We start from the raw sequence: 14,682 nt of genomic DNA, 5'->3' as shown, positions 1-14,682 counted from the left end.
TTGGGCTTGTAATATTTGGGGACCGAGACATATCCTTTCCTGTTTTTCTGTTGGGCCGAGGGCCAAGATACTTTGTTTGTTGGGCTGCTGCTAAGCTGTGTTTCTGCTGTTGCTCGAAAATTCAACCGCCACCTTGTGTATCTCCTTATTTGTTGCAGTCTTCTGTTGCAATCCTTCATAAAACAAATTTAACAATAGCCTACAACATCGAAAATTATGAAGAGGTAGCACATGATGGTGATGATAGCGATTATGACTAGATTCAATTAAGATGCGGTTATGATAATTATATGGTGATGTGATTCTATATGCGAGGATGATAATGATAATGATTTAATGATAATAGATGATAAAACCGAGAGAGATGATGTGTTGATAGGTTTAGGTTACGATTAGGAATCGATGATGATTAAGGATGATAATTAGTGATAAGGGTGTTATTACTCAATGATGTTTAGCGATAATGATGAAACTGTGATAAATATAATAAATGATAGTTAATGATATAGAATTGATATAATTCTGGTCGACTAATTTCGTGAAGAAGAAGAAGGATTAGAAGCAGAACAGTACGAGTTATATATTTATAGGAAACGATTATTACAGATAAAACATAAATAGAGGAGTGGTTTGATGTGGTGCTGGTTGAACGAGAGGTCATGGGTTCGAGCCCGAGCAGAAGTACTATATTTTTTTAGCTATTCTTGTGAGGTATAATCTTAACTATTATTATTATTATTATTATTTCATTATTTTTATTATTGTTATTATTAAGTAATTATTATTATTATTATCAATATTAGTAATAAGAATATTAGTATGATTAATATTTTTATCATTATTACTAGTATTATCATTAAGTATCATTAGTATTATTATTATTATTATAGTTATTATTATTATCGGTATCATTAAAAGTATCATTATTTTTAAATCAATCACTTTCATTAAAAACTAGTATTATCATTATTAATATTCCTAAGTATCCTTATTATTAATATTAGTATTAGAATTCTCATTTAACATTGTTATCAGCCTTAATATTAATATGACTATTAAAATACTATTAAAACTACCATTTTTAATAAAATTACCATTATTATTAAAAATATTATCTTTATAAAAACTATCATTTTTATGTTATCATTATCAATTTTATTAAAACTATTATTATTACTATCATTATTATTATTATTAGTATTAAGATTATTATTACTATTATTATACTTATTCTAGTATTATTATAAATACTATTTTGCAAACCAAAGAAATCAATATAAAAAAATTATATTTATTACATAAGCATACTAATATTACTTAATATTATGATATAATATTATTTATATTGATGTAACGTTAACTAATTTGTATATCAACTAAGCATTATAATATATCATAAGTATTAATAAAATTATATATAAATATTAATCCTAATACATAATTAAATATATATAAATTTGCTCGATTAAGATTATATGTATTAATATATAAACAAATGATATAGGTTCGTGAATCCGAGGCCAACCATGCATTGTTCAATTTCATTATATGTATGTTTACTACAAAATACATTAGGTGAGTTTCATTTTCCCTTTTTACTTATTACATTTTTGGGCTGAGAATACATGCAATGTTTTAATAACTGTTTTGCAATATTTATAAGTGTGAGTTTCATTATTCCCTTTTTAAATGCTTTCGCAATATATATTTTTGGGGCTGAGAATACATGCGCTGTTTTTATAACTGTTTTACGAAATAGATACAAGTAATTGAAACTACATTATATGGTTGAATGATCGAAATCGAATATGCCCCTTTTTATTAAGTCTGGTAATCTAAGAATTAGGGAACAGACACCCTAATTGACGCGAACTCTAAAGATAGATCTATCGGGCCCAACAAGCCCCATCCAAAGTACCGGATGCTTTAGTACTTCGAAATTTATATCATGTCCGAAGGAGGATCCCAGAATGATGGGGATATTCTTATATGCATATTGTGAATGTCGGTTACCAGGTGTTCAATCCATATGAATGATATTTTTGTCTCTATGCATGGGACGTATATTTATGAGAAATGGAAATGTGAAATCTTGTGGTCTATTAAAATTACAAAATGAGTATTTATGTTAAACTAACGAACTCACCAACCTTTTGGTTGACACTTGAAAGCATGTTTATTCTCAGGTATGAAAGAAATCTTCCGCTGTGCATTTGCTCATTTTAGAGATATTACTTGGAGTCATTCATGACATATTTCAAAAGACATTGCATTCGAGTCGTCGCGTTCATCAAGATTATTATTAAGTCAATTATAGATAGATATATTATGAAATGGTATGTTTGTCGTCAACTTTTGATGAAGTGAAAGATTGTCTTTTCAAAACGAATGCAATGTTTGTAAAATGTATCATATAGAGGTCAAGTACCTCGCGATGTAATCAACTGTTGTGAATCGTTTATAATCGATATGGACTTCGTCTGGATGGATTAGGACGGGTCATCACATTTAGGAGCAAGCGCAAATATTATGCCTCTTTCCTTATACAAAAGATTAGGTATGGGTAAATTAAAACCAACCAAAATAGGTGTTCAATCATTTGACCTAACCATTAAACACCCGGTTGGAATAGCAAATAATTTACTTGTTAACGTGGGAAGTTTGACCTTTGTTGCAAACTTTATAGTGATTAATATGGAGGAAAACCTTGATATTCCTCTAATTTTAGGTCGCCCATTTTTAGCAACCACCGAGGCGTTCATTGATGTAAGAGAAGGTAGAATGACACTTAGGGATGGTGATAAATCGATCACCTTTGTGAACCGAAAGTTTAGATCTCCACCAACCAAAACTGTTAAACCAATAAAAACACATAAGTGTGGGGAAGATGAAGAAACACTTAATGATGATCCGATCACAAAGAACCCCGTTGATGATACGAAATTAGATGAACCCATTTTTAACAGTTCAACGAAGAAACTTTATAAACGGATTCACGATGCTAGGATTAAGGGAAACTTTAAGTTATGTAACCGATTAGTATCCAATTTATCGCCAAAAGAAAAGGCGATGTTAGTTGAATTTGTGAAAGTTACGGAGGAAATCAACAAATTGATTGAAGCAAAAGTCAGAGTTATACAAGTTGTTGATGATCTAATTGAAAATAACGTTAATCACAATTTCAACACCACATCTAACTAACTGTGGGGAGGTTCGAATCTTTTTAGGGTAATATGTATTTTTGTTAGAGTTAGAGATTCTGTTTTCGTGTAGTTCTCGAGAATGGAATCCGAATGGTCTTTCCCTAGCAGACCCTAAAGAACTAGTCTTCTCCCCCCATTCTGAATTTTTATTTTTTTTTAGGTTTTACGAGATGAAGAATTCCTTTGATCTGAACCATGGTCTAATGCTACACGCTATGATTACTAAACGTAATAATGACACACTTTCGAGTGAACTGGTATCATTCATAAGAGATAAAATGGACGGAGTAAGAAAAGAACTCAGAAAAGATCATCATAAGATACATTTTGGAAAAGGAAAATCAAAATCCGCAACAAAAAGAAGAGCACGACACCTTGAAAGATGTTATAAATGCGGAAAATGGTCACACGAAGGTAAATGTTCAAATAATCAAACATATTCAAACACCGAATTTGTTACTCTATGTAGAGAAGGACCGTTTATATGTTTAGAAGAAAAGATATTGAAGATTCGAGGTTATGTTTACGTAGCTATGGAGAACCAAATCACACGACTCTCCTATGAGTCGGCTAAAGCAGGTCTCTGAGAATTCTTTCTCATAGGTAAGTATGTACAGTTTTTATTTTTATTGCTTTTAACCTTTTGATAATAAACGCTGAATCGTTCGCTATAAAGTATTAAATTGGTATTCAATAAAATTAGGTATGCGTAACCGAAATTATTGATATCATACAAAAATTTATTACATCACTGCGAAATTTACCGTTTATTCTTAAGGTATAAATATCTTTAATCAATCAACCCAAAATATTTCAAAAATTCATCAGGAGTAAAACTAGGTCGTTGAACCGAAATTACTTTACCGAAAAGAGGAGCGTATATTTTTGATAATATTTGATTGATTAAAGTGGGATAAAAGACCAAAAAGATTTTTAATTTTTAATTTTTACCATGTTTTTAAAATTAATATAGAAATATTAAATTAATATTGTGAACTTTTTAAAATCAATATATTTAAGTTTGTAAATATTTGAAAAATTAATATTTTTAATATAAGTTTGTATGTTTAAAAACAAAATTTTTAATATAAAGTTTGTATGTATAAAAATATTAATAATATGAATTTTTAATTTTATGCATTATAAATTTAAGTTTGGTGTGAATTTAAAAACAAAAATTTACTTTATTTCACTAAGTTAAAAATTTGATTTTTAAAATTCGTCGTGAGTTAAAAACTAGGTCGTTGAACCGAAATTGCTTTACCCGAGGGAGGGACGAGAACTTTTATTATCATTATTTTTAATCTTATTGAATTAAAGTATGCCAAAAACATAAAAAAACCCAAAAATCTTTACTTTTAAAACAACGTTTAAAAAGTGACAAATTTTAAAATTTTGTCGAGGGACAGACTAGGACAACGATCCGAAACGCTCTCACTCCTAAAAAGAAACAAATTTTTAAAATTTATTAATCTATATTTTAAAAGTATAAGGTTTTTAGTTATAAAAAAAAAAAAAAACCCAGACACCTATGCGATCGCATGGGGTTTGGCCTTCAACCTCATGCGATCGCATGAGGTTCAAAAACTGGTCAGAAACATAAAGAGCAGCAAACTGCTTCTGCTCTCCACATTTTACACACACACATACACGAATACACTCCCAAATCATCTCTAAAATTCGCAATTTTTCACCATAATTCGTCAAATTTCTCGCTCTAATCATGAAATTGTTCATAAGCTTTTCAAAGAAGGTAAAAATTACACCCCTAAACTCATAAATTTTCTAGTTTTTGTGATATTTATCAATATTTTACCTAATTTGATTTTTTTAATTGCTAGTGTAATTAGAGTTAAATTGTTAGTATTTTATGCATGTATAACCTAGATTGATGCTATTTAACATAATTTGAAGCCAAAAACTTCAAAAATTTTAGGAGTCTAGGGTTTGTGTTCTTGAGCAATTTGGGGCTTTTTGATATAAACAGGTTATGGCCGATTTTTGTCATGAATTATTACTAAATTAAGTTGAGTAAGATGTTTAGGAAGCTAAATGATCCAAAGTTTGATCCTAAACATGATTTTTGAGAATTAAAGTGGACTTTTTAGGTATAAAATTCATGAACTTGATTAAATTGATATAAATGCCATTTGAAACATGTTTAATTGCTAGTAATGGTTGTTTTAACATGTTATTTGAGTTAAATGCTTATGAACTTTGTAAACATTTTCATATATGCTTATTTGAAAAAGTGTAGAATTGTAAAAATTGTTAAAATGTGTATAAGTTTAATTTTGATTAAACATGTTATTGTAATTGTGTTAATTTGTTATTTTGCTAACACTACTGCATATTTGGATGCATAAATTTTGTGTTTAATGTGTTTTGCAGAGATTTACTAATACTGATGGTGCATCATCATCATCTAGACAACCTGCTCCAGAGCCTGAACCAGAAATGCAATATGAACCTGAACCGGAGCAACAACAAGAACAACAACAACAACCTGATCAACACGTACCTTATTATGATCCGCATCAAGAATATGTTGATGCTTACGTAGTATTTCTGATGCATCCGATAGTAGCTCACCCAACGATTAATGAAGAACAGTTGCATCCTAATCTAAGATTTGATCGAAGCTGGAAAGATTACCCAACATATCAAAGTAACAAATTCAAACTGGTACCGAAAAATGTAGAAGTGCCAAGGGTAATCGATTGGGAGCCTTTGGAAAGGTTCCAACTTTCTAACTCAGTTAGATAGCATTTGATCTAAAGGTATGGCAGCTCTTCTTTTCATGATTGGGAACGTCTATTGACCATTCGTAGACCTGTATTTAAGGAATGGTGCATTGAGCTTATGAGTACTATAGCATTAAATGCGGATGTAGATAGGTTAGATGATAGAAGTTTTCTTAGATTTATACTTGGCCATAGGATGTACAGGATGTCCATGCTGGATATGGCCAGGGCTTTACAGATATATACGCCCGCTGAATTACTACTACCCGATTGTATGAATTTGATTTATCATGGTGAAAGGGTAGATAGGAATTTTGATGCTAACGCCGTCTGGAGGCGTATGTCAGATTTTAATGTTTTTGGGCGGGCAGGAACACATACCTACTTACATATTCACAGAGCTGAGCTTCGTATAATTCATAGATTTCTGGCTAACTCGATTACACAGAGAGGTCACAACAAGGAGAAAATGACCTTACATGATTTATTTTACCTAAAGTGTATTCGAGACCCAAGAGGCTTTGTTAATATCCCTTACTATGTTGGTTTTTATTTGTCTAAGATGGTAGAAGGAATACAGGAAGGGGGAATAATATGAGGAGGTATTTTTGTTACTCTCATTAGAGAGTATTTGGGTGTAGATAGGGATCAAGGGGGTCCACTTTTGGAATGTAGGGAATAGGTTGAGCCTTTAGGATTGAGGGTCAATCAGGGTGCTAATGTATTGAAGAGTAGACGCAAACAGGCAATACCATATGTTGGTAATCATCCTCAAGTAGAGAGAGGTTCAGATGAGGAAATGGAGGAAGTAGATAACATTAGGGATGTCATTAGGGAGGCTATGACTGACATCTACCAGCGTGTAGATGAGGTAGAAATGACAAACGAGGAGAGACATAGATGGTACGAGCAGTGGCAATCCCAGAATGAGTACGAGCATTCCAGGCAACGACAGCATGATAGATGGGACTATCATCAGCGTCAGATCATGAGCCGGCTATTACCTCAGGATCACTACGTACCGACCCGATCTGCGTACTATCCTCCACACCAGCTCGAGATGAGACCACCATATACTCTCTAGGACCCTAACCAGGATTACCAGTACACCTATCACCAACCATGGAACCCGACCGATGACATGAACTGGAACACCTATCCAGATTGATATAGTTCCGTTGGTGATTTTTATGATTTTTATCTTTTTATTATTTTTATTTATTTATGTTTAAGCATACAAATATTGATACTTTTATGTAATATTTAATATTTTTATTATATTGTACTAATATTTCATATTTGATTTGAAAGTGGGATTTTAAGTCCCATTTCAAATTACCATGCATGTTTATATTTATATGTATGTATATTGTCAATTGTACACAACAGGGTAAAACATCGCATTTTCAAAGAATGGCATTAAGTTCTGCAAAAACTACTAATTTTGACGACAAAACGAAAAACAAATGTGATGTAACAACAAGACAGAATGAACAAATGATGTGCATCATTTATCATTCAGCAAACAAACGCCAATATGTTTAGAAACTTTGGTAAAATTTAATCGTTTTTCTACGCTAATCACCCTCAATAATTTAAAATGTTACTGATTTCTTGCAAATGAGGACATTGCAAGATCTTAAGTGTGGGAAGGAATTAAATTCTTTCGGATTTTAAAAAAAAAAAATTAATTTAAACACTTGGTTACCATTAAAAATACTAGTAACGCAGTAGTTGTATTAGAATCTAGTGCTCTCTGATAATAAAGAACAGCTCTAGTCTTATATACTGACTACCCAATTCTAGTAAAATTTTTAAAATTTTCAATTAAATGAATTCAAAATCATGTTTATACATATTTATGAACGATAAAACTAGGTGTTAACACCGAAATTATTGTTACCTCGGAAAGGACATAAATTGAGAAACAATCCAAAATGTTAGAATTCATTTAAAATGGAATAGAGGACAATAAAAAGGCAAAGAAAGGAAAATAAAAGCCAAGTGTGAGAAAATTTACCAAGTTATTTAAAACATATATCACATATTTTTGTACAAATAACTGAAGATACTTTTGTTTTGGACAATTTTATCAGTTTTACCCAATTTCTTATAATATATTTGAAAGAAAGATGGATCTACACGATGAATCAATTCCATCATTAAAAGGAAGTAAAGTCTTCCGAAAAAGACACGCGCTTCTTGATTTAGGTCAGGAAGTTGTCATCCAGACCAGTTGTAGAGTCTACGAAAAACCTTGAAAAGTTATCTCTAAAATCAGCAGGAAATCCACGAACCTCAGCATCAAACAGGGTCGCCAAGTGGTCAGACTTATCCTAACCATGAGAGGATCTGTCTCGTAAAATGGGGAGGACGCCGTGCAAATTAGCTTGATAAGACTAATGAATCAGATCCCCAGAAAGGATAATCTCCTTAAAAGATCAAAAATCAGCTTTTAAGACTGATATTACTCAATCCTAGAGATTGATTTTTAAAGATTGAGAATTCAAACTCATGGAATTCGATGATATCTAAACTCGAGCTTGAACGAGAAAATATTTTGATCAAAATTACAAACCGATTTGTTTTCTGAAAACCCATTTTTAATGCGTTCATTACCATTGAACGCAAAATCCTAGGAATTCACTTGGAATTCATTAGGTCATAGCATGGTCAAAGATAGGACCTTGTGCCAGACCGAAAAACCATAGGGTGAGCTTTACGATTGCTCCTACAAAGGATAGTAATTGCATCCAACACGTTTTAGACCATGAACAAAAGCATGTCAGGGGACATTGCCTTAACAGTTGCTTGTTCAACGCTTTCCTTTACAACCGGATGGTAGTTTACCAAAAGGTATTATACGGAGCAAGTAAACTGGACGTGTTGTTTTCCTAATACAAGGTTAGCAAGTGGGTGACACAAAACCATAAGTTTTGAGCTAAAATTTTCAAATCTGAAACCCACAAAACCCACAAAAACAATTTTGCAAACTTCGGTGAAGGGTTATTCCGGAAAACTTATCTAGGGTAAAAGCTAGATTGTATTTTCAAAAGAACAAATGTTTTCATAAAGATCCAATTTCCTTAAGGATCTAAATTTTTATAGTCATGTGGGACTGTAAACCACATCGTCACTACCATTGTTCATACCGCCGTATAGAAATCACTGATGTACAAAGTGTGGAGAATAAAGAAGTGATTCTAGTATTTTTATTTCAAAACAATATTGCTTGAGGACAAGCAACGCTCAAGTGTGGGAATATTTGATAATGCTAAAAACGAACATATATTTCATAGCATTATCCCTCAAGAAAGACAAGCTTTTAGTTGCAATTGTCCTATTTACAAGTGATATTCGTTTAAATAATAAAAGGTGAAGACAAAAGGCAGATTCGACGAATTGAAAACGCAAACGACCAAAAAGCTCAAAAGTATAAAGTACAATCAAAGTGGTTCAAATTATTGGTGAGAAACGTCTCAAAATTACAAGAGTACAAGCCGCAAAACGCAAAATATAAGATATTAAATTGTACGAAAGGACGTTCGAAAATCCAAAACCGGGACCAGAGTCAACTCTCAACGCTCGACCCAACGGACTAAAAATTACAAGTCAACTATGCACATGAATATAATATAATATATAATTAATTCTTAAAATTATTTATATATTATATTATTATTTAAAAACCGTCGGCAAGAAGCAAACAACAACATGTGAACTCTCCCAGCTGGCCATGCGATCGCATGGCCAGGAAGAAGGAAAACCATGCGATCGCATGGCTCCTGTAGCAGGCCACACTCCTATAAATTTCGCGTATTTTGGCCAGTTTTCAATATCTTTTTCTCTTCCTATCTATCAACGTATATATATATATATATATATATATATATATATATATATATATATATATATATATATATATATATATATATATATATATATATATATATATTAATTTTAATTTTAATTTTAATAATAAGGGTATGTTAGCGAATGTTGTAAGGGTGTAAGTCGAAATTCTGTCCGTGTAACGCTACGCTATTTTTAATCATTGTAAGTTATGTTCAACCTTTTTAAATTAATGTCTCGTAGCTAAGTTATTATTATGCTTATATAAGCCGAAGTAATCGTGATGTTGGGCTAAATATTAAAATTGGGTAATTAGGGCTTTGGACCATAATTGGGGTTTGGATAAAATAACGACACTTGTGGAAATTAGACTATGGGCTATTAATGGGTTTTATATTAACTTAACGATACCTCATTAATTTAATATAAAGGTTATAATTTGTCGTATCTATAAATAACCACATACGCTTAATCGGGTACGGTGGGCGGGATATCTATAAATACCAATCATTGTTCATTTTACCGGACACGGAACTGGATTAATAGTTAATAGACTTGTTGAAACAGGGGTGGATTACATTCAAGGGTAATTGGTGTAATTGTTAACAAAGTAGTAAAACCTTGGACTACACGCAGTCGATAACCTGGTGTATTCATTAAACAAAGTATTAAGACCTTGTTACAATTCGAATCCCCAATTAGTTGGAATATTTGACTTCGGGAATAAGAATAATTTGACGAAGACTTCCGCACTTTATGATTATGACTGATGGACTATTATGGACAAATCCGTATGGACATATCGAATAATCCAGAACAAAGAACAATTAACCCATGGTAATAAACTAAAATCAACACGTCAAACATCATGATTACGGAAGTTTAAATAAGCATAATTCCTTTATTTCATATTTAATTGCACTTTTAATTATCGCACTTTTATTTACTGTTATTTTATTTAATTATACTTTTAATTATCGTACTCTTTAATTATCGCAATTTTATTTATCGCACTTTTATTTATCGTAATTTCATTATCGTTATTTACTTTACGCTTAAGATTAAGTTATATTTATTTTTAAAATTTTACATTAGGTTTTAACTGCGACTAAAGTTTTAAAATCGACAAACCGGTAATTAAACGGTAAAAACCCCCTTTTACAATAATAATATTACTTATATATTTACAAATATAGTTTTAAAAATATAGCGTTAAACTTGGCAGTTCCCTGTGGACGAACCGGACTTACTAGAAACTACACTACTGTACGATTAGGTGCACTGCCTATAAGTGTTGTAGCAAGGTTTAGGTATATCTACTCTATAAATAAATAAATAACTTGTGTAAAATTGTATCGTATTTAATAGTATTTCCTTGTAAAATTAATACTATTTCATTTACCCCTCGCATAACATCAGTTTAAAACTATTTTTATTTGTTTGGTTTGTAATTCGTATAACTGTATTTGATATTCGTTAAACTATGTGACGTGGTGGTACCATGTTATTTGCAGGTTATTATGATTCGCATGCTGTTAATTTTCAAGGACTGGCATTAAGTTTAACACCTTTTGCATTTGATGATTATTGTGTGATTTATGTTCGAGTGGATGCCGATGTTCTTATGCTGGCAGTAAGTTCAGCGCCATCGTGCACCGTCTCTCCATGATCTTCAGATCTAAAAATCTGAGTTTCTTTTTATTTTTCCCTTTTCACTATTGTCCTCTCGAATTTATCTTTAATTATCTGATTTCATGTAAATGAGGGCATTACATGATCTTAAGTGTGTGGGGGGTAGATAAATCCTCGCGGACATTTATCGCTAATTTGAAAATTTTATGAGCTTTTTGAACAAGTTTTTGTTAAAAATAAGGAAGCAAAGTCATCCAGGATTTTAAAAATCCAAATTGTAGGATGATTCAAGTGCATCCATGAAGGAAGTCAACTCTTCCGAATGCCCGTCTTACTTGGTGTAGTAGACTTCCTAATCTACATCATTTGATACTGACATTGGTTAATGCATCATTTCACGATGTATCATACCGTGGGAAGAGAAGCCTCGAGCTTCAACAAGTGATGTCTTCTTGATGAAGAGCAATGGCTTCGTGCTAGTGTTGCTAGACAACACACATCATGGTCAAAAGCCATGGTAACCTTTTAAATATGAGAATGTAGTATCTGCTTCCTACATTTTCTTAGAACTAGTATAAAAGCTAGATGTGTGGGAAGTGGGGTCCAAGGACCTTAAATTAAATTAACCAAGGGTTTAAACACTTCCGGGAGAATTGAGTCCTCCCATGTTGTTCTTAGGGAGTAAAGTCTTTCGAAACTTGTAAGTAAAGTCTTACAAGTTAAGTTAAGTTTCAAAAGACCAGCTTGGAAGTAAACTCTTTCAGGTTTCGTGTAATAGACCCCCCAAAAAATTTACACCCAAGGTAGTTGTCATCTCATCGCCTTCAAACCAGGGGGTATTTCACTTCGGTGATATACCGGGTTGGCAACTACCCGTACGGATGTCCCACAACAGGGATAGCTTGTATGCACACCGCCTTTTGAGCCCAATATAATTGTTATCTCATTGCTTTCGAATCGGGAAGTAGTTTATCCTAGATAATATACCGGGGTAACAATTGTCTGTGCGGTTGTCCTAAAACCGGGATGACTTTGAAAGCACATAACCTTAAAACCCAAAATTTTTGGAAAACTTGTTTAGTGTAAAAACTTAAATTGTTTTTCCGTTCTTAAAATGCAAAAATGGTTTTCTTAAGGTCTTGTTTGCCGTAAGGCCAAATTTTCTTGGTTCCGTACGTGGTGCTCTTGATTCTGGTTTTGAAGCTTTTGGGTAGTCACATGTTCAATTTTGGAAGATTATATCTAATTGAAGGCTTGAACCTTGTGCTTGTTTTGTTAAAGACTACACGATATGGGATTATTGCTTTTGAAGATGATATCGGTATGTCTTGATTCTCTAATTTTATGAAGACTTGTCCGAGTGAGTTTGTTTCTACATAAGTTGATATTATTTAAAGATAGAATTGCTTGAGGACAAGCAAGGTTCAAGTGTGGGGGATTTGATATCGCTCAAATTATACATATATTATAGCGCGATATCAGGTCTTTATTGTTATTTATTTGCGAAGACTTGAAGACTTTTGTGGTAATTTGAGAGAAAATGATGATTTTAGCTCCAGAGGTCGGTGGTTTAATATTTTGGTTGTTTTCGACTGAGTATTGGTTTTACATAAGCTCAAAGTAAGATTAAACGCAAAAAAATGAAGTGTTATTGAGTCTGGAGCTGATCACGGCCGCAACTAGGTGCATCCCGGCCGTAGTACATTATCAGAACTTGGAGGAATCGAAAACAGTCAAATCGTAGTCGCGATCAACCAATCACGGTCGCGATGCATGTGTGTGATCCCGGTGGCGATCCATCAATCGCGGTCGCGACGAAGGCCCGATCTGGTCACTTTTTGTTCAACTATAAATAGATGAGGTTTTTACCCTAATGAGGGTGTGTAGTTTTTAGGCTACGAATTGGAGAGCTTTTTGAAGACTTGGATCATACCATTGAAGATTAGTTCATCTTTTAATTTCATTCCATCATTTATCACTTTCGGTACTCGATTCATTCATTAGTTTTATCATTGTAATCATGAATGCTTATTGTTTTGATTATTGCTTTGTTTCATGCACCTTTAATATGCTAGGCTAAATAGTTTGAGCGTTTACTTGAATGTGAAACTTGAGATTGGATTGTTCTATCATTTGGATTTAATGTTTTGTGATTGAAATTAATTGTGTTTGATTAAAGATCCATTGTTATGCATGTTCTACATTCTTAATTCAATTACATGGGTTGTTAATCATTTAATGTGAGTTAAATTGTGATGCAATTTATGCTTCAACACTTAGGTGATCTAGACAATTAGATAAGTGATTTCAAGTGATTGTGTCATTGGTTTAATTAGTAATTGAAAGGGTTGAGAACTACATAATAGTGTAACTATTTCTAGCGATTGTTATAGTTAGGATTTTACGTGAGTTTAGTCCAAATCAAGTCTCATTAGTTTTTATCAAATATATTTTAATCTTTTGAAAAAGGTTTATGTAAGTTTACTAACTTTAATTGATTTGAACTTTATGAGAAGTCATACAACTATATTAAGGACATAACAATCGGTAATAACTGCAAGAACAATCCATATCGATAGTGAATTATTCGTAGACACCATTTTCTCTTAATTGTTAATTCATTTCATTTGCTTCATGTTAATTGCGTGAATTGAAATACAATCCGAACTTCTTTTATTAAACTACTAGGATAATTACTAGTTTTAAGATCTCGATTAAACTGCTCTCTATGAAATGAACTAGTCAGATTATTTATAGATTACTGCATGATCGGGTTATAGTTGCATGTAATTGTGTGATAATTGTTAAGTTTTTAGCTAGTTATTTTAAGGTACGATTTCACATCATCATTCTCCAAATTGTATTTATCATGTTCTTCAATAGGCATATTATGTAGAGTGCACAACTCATTTGTAACCGGTGAACGTGGCCACTTGAATTCAGTTTCAATGTACTTCCAAAGCTTCGTATCTTGACCATTGGACCAAATCTTAAATCTAGATTTCCAGGTAGAGTACTTATCCATATTCATCAGTCTTGGACATTTCGTACCACTACCGGATTCACTTTCAGCAAGGGGTAATCGTTGAGTCATATTCGTAATACTCTTAACTAAAGGAACAGCCAACGTATAGCCGTTTGAGTTAAACATCTTGAAAAATAATCAAGGAAAAAACTAAACTGTGCAGTTCATGTACTCAAGCGTACATTTCAATACAAACCGTTATCAACCGTACGAGTCATCTAAAAAA

Source organism: Rutidosis leptorrhynchoides, chromosome 5 (genome assembly GCF_046630445.1).
Source record: "Rutidosis leptorrhynchoides isolate AG116_Rl617_1_P2 chromosome 5, CSIRO_AGI_Rlap_v1, whole genome shotgun sequence".
Classification (NCBI taxonomy): Eukaryota; Viridiplantae; Streptophyta; class Magnoliopsida; order Asterales; family Asteraceae; genus Rutidosis; species Rutidosis leptorrhynchoides.
This window is presented reverse-complemented; position numbering follows the sequence as displayed.